The sequence below is a fragment of the Penaeus monodon genome, unplaced genomic scaffold, assembly GCF_015228065.2.
Source record: "Penaeus monodon isolate SGIC_2016 unplaced genomic scaffold, NSTDA_Pmon_1 PmonScaffold_2111, whole genome shotgun sequence".
NCBI lineage: Eukaryota > Metazoa > Arthropoda > Malacostraca > Decapoda > Penaeidae > Penaeus > Penaeus monodon.
The window spans coordinates 2,107-13,456 of NW_023650935.1; the positions used below are offsets into that span (position 1 = coordinate 2,107).

The 11,350-nt window shown below is 33.3% G+C and overlaps 1 long non-coding RNA gene across 1 annotated transcript; it reads left to right on the plus strand.

Annotated features, from left to right (window-relative positions):
* The first annotated feature begins 906 nt into the window (after window positions 1-906).
* LOC119570040 lies at window positions 907-5,977 on the plus strand. Its single transcript, XR_005228355.1, has 2 exons — window positions 907-1,024; window positions 5,662-5,977. It is a non-coding gene; the product is annotated as an uncharacterized LOC119570040 (long non-coding RNA).
* Window positions 5,978-11,350: the final 5,373 nt, after the last annotated feature.

The following is an 11,350-nucleotide window of genomic DNA, read 5'->3' on the forward strand; positions in this document are numbered from 1 at the left end:
AAGATTCTGCATCAAATGTTGCTTTAATTATGAAGTGTATATATATATATATATATATATATATATATATATTATATATATATATTATATATATATAATATATATATATATATATATATATATATATATACATACACACGCTTAGCTGTATTTTCAGTAACTAGAAGATATAAGATAATTTCCTGTGTTGACTATTATCTGTCAACAAAAAACTGTTGACATGGTACTTTCAAACAGGATACTCTCTGGCTGAAAAAAAAAAAATTGTATTCACATTCAGCATAAAAATTGAATTAACCTGTCTTGAACTGCAACCCCAAGTACTGTATATAAGTAATCTACAGTATAACAGCGTGGCAATTTTAAGGATATTCAGTGATGCTTATAAGTACTAGTACTAGTTGATTTGAATCAGAAATGATTTCTTTTGGTATTGCTATGGATGTAATCCATGGTCATAAAGCTGGTTATGATTAATTACGTGTCTTTTCCAGTTATCGTTGACGTAACAGATAAACAGACAACAATAGAGGGTCTCTACAAACCATCAGATCGAACTGAACTGCTTGTCAAGACTGAGCATACTGAGTGTGGTGCTTGTCCTCTCTGTGCCCTTCAGCTGAACCTAAAACATACTGTAAGTTTTGATATTTATTTGATATCCATGTTTGGAATATGAAGATAGTATTCTCTTTTATTATTTATTTTATACGTGTGTGTGTGTGGAAGTATGTTTGCATTAATATTAGCATTCAGTATTACATGAAGCAATATTCTTTGTAAAATTAATATCATAATGATTGATAATTGTGATGCTTTCCATTGCTAATATATTTGCATAATTACGTAGCTAATTTACTACTTTGATTAGCTTGGTGCTTTTAATATCTCTTTGTCCACAGATGTTTTGGTTTTGTCTCAGTTCTTGCGCTCAGATGGATGCATGCTGCCGAGCGAATCACTGGCTTATGTAATAGTCAACAGAAGAAAGTGACCCTGCTAGTTGCCATGGCTCAAAAAGCAGGTAAGGATAGCATAGCAGCGCAAGGTCATGGATTTTTCTTGCTGATAGTCTCTTTGGGATTTAAATTTTTTTAGTTCATGTTTTTTTAAGAAAAGGTGATGAGAATGAATATATTCACCAGTAATAATATAATCTTGCAAGATTTTTTTTTCATAACCATCTTTGCTGGAGGGTATGACATACATACCATATAACCACTGTGATATTAACTTATTGATTATGATTACAAATAGATGGCTCCAGAACTACTTAGTCACCAAAGAGTCACCAAAAATGTCCTATTAATTCATGTGTTCACCACATTTCCATGATTTTTGGAAAGATTCTTAATTTATTGTTATTAGTATTTTCATGATATTATGATATCATACCATCTATAATGATAATTAGAGTACTGGATTTAATAGCATACCAAAAATTTGAGGGATGGCAAAATCAGGTGAGGTCCATGTAGGCTACTAATTGACCCTTTGTGTGTTCAACAAAATTCACAATGGACAGTGTGTATTCCCATTTACAAACAGTTAAACATACATGTGGCATATTATTTTTAATTTATAACACTTTCTTTTAGCTGTTTTATAGCTAAACAAAGAAAGGCAAGTAAAGTGTTCATGAACTGAAATAGTATTCCATTCTCAGTCACTGATATGTAACTTGATTCACAAATCATCATAATGAATTTGATAAATAATTTGTTGACACTGTGAGTTGATGTGTACATACATGGCCCAGTTCTTGGGTTGTTTTATTTTTTTATTTTTTCTTATATAAATGGTTTTGCAAGTGCTTAGTTGTCAATTACTAGGCCTACCTGATCTTGCTTTTTATTCCATTTGAATTTTCAGCAAGGGAGGGTTGATTTTTTTATTACCATTAATTACAATGATACAATACTAATGACGAAAATCATAATGCATCAACTCATTGATTGCAGCCAGCATCTATTCTTGCTGTGACAGACTGCACGCAAGCACTGGGTGGCAATTATCCTTGCTGTGTGGTCAACCTGCTAAATGTGTGTGCTGAACTTACTTTGCCCTGTTACAGAGGTGATACCACCCTTTGAAAAGTAGGCTGAAAGTATCTTTCTAGCTTCATTTCCTTAAAAAAAAATCATGTATGCTGCAGTCACAAGCATAAGGAATGGGAAAAACGCACACTTCACATGCTCCTGATTTTTCACTTGAGCGTCTGACTATGTACAGTGCCTGGTGTGTAGTTCTTTATTGTGCAGGAAAAAAGGGTTGTTATTGAGTTAATAATAATGGTAATGATAGTAACTGAAATAAAACTTTTTTCTTGAAAGTTCAAGGAATGGTGTTAGTAGGTTAGATCAGGTCGTATATGATGATTATGATCATCATCATCATCATCATCATCATGGTCCCAGGAAGTGTTTTTTACCCCAAAATTGTGAATTTTCCACAAGATAAAAAGTATAGCATTTTATCAATTGATAAATAGTTGAAGACTGATTTGGTATGATTATACATTTTCTGAAGAATTTGTGCCAGATATTTGTATCTAGATCTGGAAAGAGTATGAATAAAAGATATTTATTTAATTACTTTTGCAGTGTCTTGAAAAAAATAGTACAGATTTTCTTTGTATAATTATATGATATGCACAGACTTTATTGGAAAATGGCAAAGTTAACTCCATAAGGGTAAAAAATAATATGTAGAGCATGATATATTCTCAAATGAACCCCATGCTTTACCTGAGGTTCATTTGAAACACCAGGGGTATCACCACAGTGCACATTGATCACATTTTTAATAGTGTCCATAGTCTGTATTTCAAGTATTTTCTAGTGCTTGCTCACTAGCTTGCTCTTTCTCTCTCTCTCTCATTTGCTCAGTCTAACTCAGACTCTCGTTCTTTGATTTTGTTTCTTGCTTTCGTCTCTCCTGCTCTCTGTCTTTCTATCTTTCTGTCTCTGTCTCTGTCATGCTCTTTTTCAGTTCTCAGTATCTCTCTCTCTTTGCTTCTGTCTCAGCCTCAGTCTGAGTGTCTCTTTGTCTTGTTTATCATGATTTCTCTCTTGGGTGAAATGAGCCTTACTCTGGCTAACTTGGTAGTCTCTCTCTCTTTGTGTTTCTCTCTCTCTTGGATGTAGTGAACCCATACTTTGGCCAATTCAATGGTTTGTATTAGTAAATGTTTATATGACACTTTAGCAATGCTCTTTGTAGATCAGATTTTTTTATGTAAGGTCTGCAATGGAAGACAGATGAATCATTCCATTCACTTGTCTTGTTATTCACATAAATAAATGGTTTGATATTGCATTCTAGTACATCATGTTATAGTTGAGTATCAAAATCTTTTTATCTTGATATAAAAGCACTTAGAAAAAGAAGTGTAACTTACTCTTTCTCATCATAAAATGTACTTGATGATTTGTGGCAGGAGGATGTTGAAAACATAGCAGGTCATTAGGTATTATAATGTAATGTTACTGTTAGAAAACGGTAAGCTTGTATGAAGGTGCCTTTCAGGATTTTTGTAGGTATTTCTTAATACCTATTCTGTTACATAAGCCATTGTCCACTGTGATTTTAGTTTATCAATTGTATTTTACACATAGATGGCTTCACAAGTACATAGTCATCAAGGAGTCATTACTAATACTACTTATCTTACTAATTTATCTTAGTTATGCTTTTCTAAAAGAATCTTATATTTTTTATTGCTACTAGTATTTCAATAACATTCATAATAATAACTCAAACAATAGTATCTACATTAAAAGCTTCATATAAAAGTATTCAAGGAATGAAGAAATCAAGTGAAATCGTGTCAGGCCTACTAGTTTATTCCTAGGCGGCTGAGCACTTGTAGGAGCAGTGCACGTACCCGAGTACAAAGGGTCCGAAGCAACATCATATTTTGTTAGTTGTGCAAAGTATGAATGTAATCCTTTCACCTTATATTGAAAGAAAGAAAGAAAAAAAAATTCAGATGCATGCTGTTATGCACCATGGCTGTAATATTGGAAATAAAGTAGCAGAAAAATTGCTGAGAACATAGGAAGTGAAGTAGTTAAAGGCTATAATTTAGTGGCAAAACATCTACACATTAGCAAATGATGCTAACAGTTTCTAGAGTAGGAGATAACACAGTTAGGGAGAGAAAGATGTGGGAGGAAAGGAGGGGGAGGGGGTTGGGTTCATGTCAGGTGAGAGAAAGAGAGGTGGGGACAGGGAAAGATTTTTGTCAAGTGCGAAGAAAAAGATGAAGAGATTGACAGAGACAGACTAAGTGAACACCCTTGTACTTCAGCAAATATGTGGATACAAAAGATTGAAGAGGGAAATAAAAGGAGATATGATTGTGTGTGATATCATAAATTTATTAGTTCTTTATTCCATGAGGAAACAAGAAATAAGAAAATGAAACATTGTTTCAATAAGAAAATGAAATATTTATGTTGATCTTTACTCTAAACCAGGGGCAAGTAAGCACTGTTTGTATGAACACATGCGCACATACACTCACACTTGCACACACGCACATGCACACGTGTGTGTGTGTGTGTGTGTGTGTGTGTGTGTGTGTGTGTGTGTGTGTGTGTGTGTGTGTGTGTGTGTGTGTGTGTGTGTTGTATGTATGTATGTATGTATGTATGTATGTATGTAGTTGTATGTATGTATGTATGTATGTATGTATGTATGTATGTATGTATGTATGTATGTGTTTTAGATAAAAATAGGTATTGGGTTATTTATGTGCATGTTTTTATTTTTGAAGACAGACAGGCAGACTAAGACACAGAGAGACAAATAGAGAGACACATTGATAAATATAAAATCCACACATGAATTAGGCTGAACATAATTTGAAATGACCCGATATGTTTTTGCAGCTTTTTATCATTATAATGTTTGGACATGTAAGTGTAGCTAATTTGGTTTGTAGATTAGGAAATAATTAGGGACTGTTGTATATTTTTTGTATTTATTCACAAAATGTAATAAATGACACTAACAGTTTTGGTGTCAGTGGATTGCTTTTGATAATTTGTAATCATTTGCTATACTTTGTGGTTTGATAAGATTCAGAGATTGGATGAAGTTATGTCATTGGTTGACGCTGTGCCGATTCCCATGTAATATAATTCCCACATGTATTAGGCGTTGGCTCCCTAGATTCATGTGTTTATTTACGGGATATTAGCTTGAATATGTTTTTCTTTGTTTTCTCTGGTATATTATAAATGCACAGTAACCATCACAGCAGTTCATAAATGCAAAAATTATTTGTATTGGGAATGGAGGCCTTTTCTGAAGTCAAGTATTATAAGATTATTACAAGTTTATCATTTATATTTCCTATTGGGAAATGTTATCCAAGACTATTGTTATCAGGATGAACTGGATAGAAAAATGATTTAAAAGAATATATTTATTCTTTATGCCAGATAATCTTTTAGATACAATAAAACTCATCTCATATTACTTAAGAGTGAGTCTATAGTGGTTGGTTGGGTTGTTGTACCTTGTTGGTGATATTGCTTATAGCACGATAAATATTAAGATTGGTAATACCTTTTATTTGTCAGGATGTAATAAGTCTTGTGAATGTTGGTTATGATTATAGTTAATCAGTATTTATGTTCTTATTTTTTCCAGGATTGATGCCCAACCTGGCCCCCTATTGGAGTAAAAGGATCCCAGAAACGGTTTGGATCTAAGAATTCAACAGATATTTTGATGAGGAGACATTAAATATTAGAATATAAAATAGTATGAATCTGTGTATTTTTCATCATTCTGATGTAAAATTTACATATGTAATTATTCACTGAAAAAATGTATTCATCAAATGTAAATAAAATGACTGTTTGGAAAATTAGTTTTAATTAATGTATCGCATGAACTCGATATTATTTATGTGGAAAGGGCAATGTAAAATCACTTGACCTTATTTGAAGCATAAATATGTGTAGAATTGTTCTGTTTTATTTATTTCTTTTTTTCTTTTTTAATGCATTCATTTAGTAATGGTGAAATCACAATTGAGGCAAGGTCAGGGCAGAAAGGAACTGGCTGCCAACCTTACCACATTATCCTCTAACACTGAATATCCTTTGTATATGCACTTGTATATGTGATCAGCTTCAACTTCTTTTGCCTGTAAGTAATATTCTAAGAATAGAATTTAGTTCTAATATGAGAGCATAATATTTTTACTGTTTGTCATAGCTCATTTTTAATTCCTAATTTGTTGCACATCCCTTCTTGCTGTCTTGCTAGACATTATGCAAAAGAATAAACCAATTTTTGGTCACTTGCTGAAGCTGGGAGGAACTGAAATCTGTATTCTTTTGTACTTCCTGCTTGAGAAGCTTGTCTGTAGCTTTATATGAAATGTGAGTCTGACTAGTTAGGTACTTACAAAAAAGAAAATGATTGGTGAAGATGAGTGGCAGGTACAAAAGATTGAGGCAGGATACTGTTTCCTCATCATGACAGCAACATAACCCAATCATCAGTGTGTCTTTGAAGTTAGCGAGATAACTGGTGACATATCACTAGCAAGTGACTAGTTGACCAGCTTACTTCTGGCTGATAAGTGTAACGAAGCCTATGAAATTGGCCCAAGGAAGGCTTCATGTAGTTCCCTCTGCAGTTGGAGGACCAGGAACAACAAACTGGTGATATGTCAGAAAAATATAGGTAATCCCTAAGTTTACTGTGTGTGTGTGTGTGTGTGTGTGGTGTGTGTGTGTGTGTGTGGTGTGTGTGTGTGTGTGTGTGTGTGTGTTTGAGTGAATGTGTGTGTGTGTATGTGTGGTGTGTGTATGTATTAATTATAATATATATATATATATATATTATTATATATTATATATATTTTATATATGCAATCTGAATTCAAGGGTTCGAGTCCCCCGACCACCACGTTGTTCCCTTGGGCAAAGAACTTCACCTTGATTGCCTACCGGGCCCAATGGTGGCCAAGCCAGCCCAAGTCAAGTGCTGGTCCCGAGCCCGGATAAATAGAGAGAATGATTACCTAAAAAAGGTACCACCGGCACTCTCCGTGGAAAGGAACTGGAAAGACCCTACCACGTACTCACTCCAAGAGCATCACAACATGAAAACTACAATTAAGTATCATGCTGTGACCACGACGGCTCAGACAGACCTACCTTAAAAGAAATATAAATTATATAATATATAATATATATATATATTAATATCTATATAAAATTATATATATATATTATATATTATTATATATATATGTATAACAATGTACATATATGTTATATATGTGTATATAATATAAAATATATATATTATATATATATATATATATATATATATATATATATATATATATATATATATATCTATATAAAACATATATATATTATATATTATTATATATATATATATATATATATTATATATATTATATTATAATATATTATATATATATTATTTTATATATTATATTTTAATATTATATATATATAAATATATTATATATAATATATATATATATATGCAGGCAGTGAATATCTGGTGAAAACACCCTCAGTTCTACGGGATTACTGGTTTCACCAAATAATATGTCTGGCGTATTACAGTGTACCTGTTTTAAAGGGGCAGAGATAGTTCCCCCCTAGTTAGTTGGAGACTGCGAGTTGAGAAGGAGCCTGGGGATTCTACTCAACTTTTATTTTCCCCTTAAAAACCCTCTACACCATGATTATACAGAAACGATATTCCCATACCACATCGCCCGTCGCGTGGGTTATCAAGGGGCGCGTTAGTCAGTGGGAAACCAGGTTTGGAAATGTTAAATATGCATCTGGAGACAAGAAGATAAAGAAAACATGTTCAATTAAGAAACACATTAAAAATCGGAACGTGGGAACGTAAGGAAAATAAAAGAGATGGGTAAATTACATACGGTCTGAAACGAAAAGGATAGATACAACATTCAAATACTAGGAATAGGTGAGACCAAATTGGAAAAGTAATGGGAGTTTCAAACAAAAGAAAACAAGACAGTTCTTTTTTTCTGGAAAAAAAGAAGGAAATTATAGTCACGGAGTTGCTATGATTCTCACGAAAAAAACTGCAATGCACTAATTGGGTACAGCCCAATAAATGATCGCATTTTAAAAGTCAGAATACAAGCAAAACCTCATATTAGTATTATACATGCTACCCCACCAACCAATATTGCAAGTGATGAAGAAATGGAAATTTTTTATAACTCTCTCCAAGATACTTTAGACACAATCCCAAACAGAGATGTAAAAATAATCATGGGAGACCTCAACGCCAAAGTAGGAAAAAAAAATCTAAAAATTACACCTGGGGAAAAAATTCGCCTTGGAGATATAAATAAAAGAGGTAAAGATTTTATTGAATTCTTTTAGTACAAATAATTTAGTTATAGCCAATACATTGTTCCAACACCACCCAAGACACTTGTACACGGGGTTTTTTCACCAGACAAAAAAACCACGCAACCAATTGATTTAACATTTTGCTAAACCCAAAAAATGGAAAAGTTGCATAAAAATGCCAAAAAAAGACCTGGTGCCGACTGCAACAGTGACCACCACTACTACTATCGACTTTAAAATAAGACTCAAAAAGGAGGCGTCCAACCCCACCTCTAAAGCTCGACTACAAAACTCTTGATAACAATTACAGAATTACAGTGTCAAACAAATTTGAAATACTCAATCAATGTAAGATGATAAAACACCAAATGAGTTATGGGAAGAAGGAAAAGAACCCTGCTGAGCACTGCTTAAGAAACTATCGCCAAAAAGAAAAGACAAATTCCCCTGGTATCTGAAAAAACACTAAGTGAAATTGAAACAAGAAGATGCCAAAAATAAAAGGTATCAATAATCCAGTTGAAAAAGTAATTTACAAAAAACAAAATACAAAATTCAAAGATTATTGCGACAAGATAAGGAAAATTTTTAAAATGAACATTACCAGAGAATTGAAAACTGTTCTATCAATAAGACAACTAAAGAACTCTCCCAAAGGGATACGAAACATCACACAAAAATTTAAAAAACCTACAATGGACACTATCCAAAACTGAAGATGGACTTTTTTTATGTGATGGAAAGAAGTCAAAGATAGATGGAATCAATATTGTTCCAACTTATAAAAAAAAGAATAAGATCTAACACAACATTAATTAGACTCAATGACAGCGAGGATGAACCACCGCCACTGCTGGACGAGTTTAAAAGCCAAAAAAGAAGTAAAGAATAACAAGGCCCCGGAATAGATGAAAAAACAGCAGAACTAATTAAAGAAATGCTGCGAAAGTGTTGAATACTTCTTCTAAAAACTCTGAAACAAAAATATGGAATGAAAGAAAATGGCCAGAAGACGGGGTAAAATCAGTCTTTACTCCCATCCCTAAAAAAGGTGACGCACTCCAATGCAACAAAAATAGGGGCAATTGCATTATAAGTCACAGCAGCAAATTTTGTTGAAAATTATTGCTGAAAGAATGAAGTTTGAAGTTAAGAGAGATCATTTTCAGACGAACAAGCAGGTTTTCGCCCTGGAAAGGGTACCAGAAACCATATTCTAAATTTAAAAATTTATCATAGAAAAAACAGAGAACATCAAAAAGACCTATACCTGTTGTTTCATCGATTATGTGAAAGCTTTTGATAAATGTTGATCACGATATCTTCTGGAATAACATGTACGATATGAAGTTTCCAAAACACATCATCCAACTAATAAAAGCCTTGTATGACCAACAACAAGCAGCTGTAAGAACCACTTATGGGTTAACAGAATGGTTCGAAGTCAAAAAAGGAATACGGCAGGGTTGCATTCTGTCTCCGCACCTCTTTAATATATATTCTGAAAAAATTATGAGAGGTGGGTCTAGAGAATTTTGATGGAACTGTGGATGTTGGAGGGTACAAAATTCAAATCTGAAGTACGCCGATGATATAGTTTTGATTGCCAGCAGTATCACTGACTACAAAAACTACTAATAAAGTTAGAGAAGCAAGCGAAAAAGGGTGGCTTGTTTCTTAATGCCAAGAAACCCAAGATCATGAAATTCAAAGATAACCGGCAATGAAAAATGATGAACATGTTACAATCAATGGAATGATTGTGGAAAATGTGAAAGAGTTTACTTATCTTGGAGCTGTTTTAACTAATACATATGATGATTCCCCCGGAGATAAAAAGAAGAATTACCATTGCCAAAAACGCCACAATTGCTCTCATAACATCTGGAAAGACCGAAGCATTACCTTACGGACAAAGCTGAGGTTATTGAACTCATTAGTTTCCAATTGCATCATATGGTTCTGAGTGTTTGGGGGTTGAAGTAGATAACAAGAAAAAGATCAATAGTTTTTAAAAAGTGGTGTGACAGACGAGTACTGCATATTAGCTGGACAGAGAAAAAGACGAATGATGAAGTGCAGAGAAAAATAAATTGTAAAGACCGACTGTTGGACATCTTGAACAAAAGGGAAAATTTAAAATTTATTGGTCATGTAAATGAGAAGTAAAAGTATTGAGAAAAACTTGCTGACAGGGATGGTGATGGGAAACAGAGGAAGAGGCAAACCGAAGACAAGACTGAGCGACAATATCAAAGATATTTGCGGGCTGTCGATGGTACAAGTGGAAAGAAAAGCGTAAGATCGAGTTTAGTGGCGAAGGATGGTGAGAAATTCCCCGGGTTTCTCAAACATGAGCATACCGTTGTTGATGATGATGATACACACACATACAAATATAGATATATATCTTTTATCTACCTATCTATCTATCTATCTATATATACACACACATACACATATCTATCTATCTATCTATCTATATATATATGTATATATATGTTATATTATATATATATATATATATATATATATATATATTTTTTTATGTATTAATATGTATATATACGTATATATATTGATATATATATATATGCATATATATATATATATAATATTATATATAATATAAGATATATTTATATAATATATTATAAAATATATATATATATATATATTATATATATATATATATTATATTTTTATATATATATCATCATCAAGGGGCTAACGCCGAAGGGGCGCATGACCGGATCCACCTTTCACTTCCAGCCACAAGGGTCCCTCATGGTGGGGCTCCAGGCAGGCCCTCGACCAATCTCTAACTCCTTGCGACAGGTCTGGTTGAGCAGCCCAAGCCATGACTGCCTAAGTTGTCCCAAGGGCCTCCTCCACCCAGGATTGTCTCATAGAGAGACAGCCTGATGGGCAGGGTCATCCACAGGGAAACG